The following is a 1,520-nucleotide window of genomic DNA, read 5'->3' as shown; positions in this document are numbered from 1 at the left end:
TAGATAATAATGCAAAGTAAAATGTACAAATATAAAATACATTATGTTATTTAATTGAAACTTATGTATTCAAGTTATTATAATTTGTATTATATATAATTAATTATTATAAAACAATTAAATTAACAATTTAAATATTAAAATAATTACATTTATTAATAATATAATATTTTTATATCATATTAATGTTAATCATTAAATTTATAAATATACATTAAATACATGATAAAAGTAATGTATGTAAAATAAAAAAATTTCGAGAATATTTTTTTGTGTGAGATTTGAAATAAATGAGTTAGAGATAAAAGTTATGTTTGGCACAAAACTAACACTAAATATAATGAATTATAATTCAAAATATTTTGACGTGAGTATTATTTGTAATTAGTTATCTTTCTCTTTCGTTCTATAAACGCATTCACATAAATGTATAAGAAGATACATCATCAATCAACTTGGGATATATGATATAAAGTTTTATGCAATTAAATCTACTTATCAAAACATGAAAATTCCACTTTCCATAGGTGTTATTGAGTCGTTATATCGTGTCATATTTGATCTAACTATTGAGAAATAGATATATATGTGTTTAATAATTGATTAATAGAGTATATATGGATAATTAAATGAAATTTATATACATAATTAGTATATATATAATCTACTTACATATAAATATACCACTTCCAATTGTGAATTTCTCTTTATGTCCTTTATCTAGCTTAACAAGTTGTATTCTTATATGGGTTAACTTGTAATTTAATTGCTTATCTTAAATAACTATAACTAATTACTTATTTTTAACATAAGAACATTAATATTCATTGAAAACATTGAATTCATTTATACTTTTTCCGCCTTGCTGTTTTACATGACTTCTTGTTTTTTTTCAAAGTTCGGTTAATTCTGATCACTTTTCACAAAATTTGAAAATTATATCTTGGTCTCTAAGGATTTATTTTGATGGTTATTTTGAATCCCTCTATCCAAACTATATAGTCTATATTTATTTTATTTTTAATAACCTTGCGGTTCTACATGGCTTATTCTTGTTTTTTTTTTCAGAGTTAGGTTAATTCTTGTCACTTTTCATGAGATTTGAAGATTATATCTTGGTCTCTAAGGATTTATTTTGATGATTATTTTGAGATCCTCTATCCAAACTATATAGTCTATATTTATTTTACTTTTATTATATTGATTTGTTTAATGCATTGGATATTTTTAGTGTTTCATTTTATTTTAGTGATTATCTATTTTCCCCCTTCTATGAGTTTTTTTACTTAATTATTTGATGTTACGTTAGTTTCTTTGATTTAATAATTCTTGTCACTTTTCACAAAATTTGATGATTTTATCTTGGTCCCTAAGAATTTATTTTGATGGTTATTTTGAACTCCCCAATCCAAACTATATAGTCTATATTTATTTTACTTTTATTACATTAATTTGTTTAATCCATTGGATCTTTTAGTGTTTCATTTTAATTTAGTGATTATCTATTTTCCCCTTTCTAT

The sequence above is a fragment of the Primulina huaijiensis genome, chromosome 5 (assembly GCF_012295235.1).
Source record: "Primulina huaijiensis isolate GDHJ02 chromosome 5, ASM1229523v2, whole genome shotgun sequence".
In the NCBI taxonomy this organism is placed as follows: domain Eukaryota; kingdom Viridiplantae; phylum Streptophyta; class Magnoliopsida; order Lamiales; family Gesneriaceae; genus Primulina; species Primulina huaijiensis.
The sequence above is the reverse complement of the archived record's forward strand: the minus strand, read 5'-3'. Positions refer to the sequence as shown.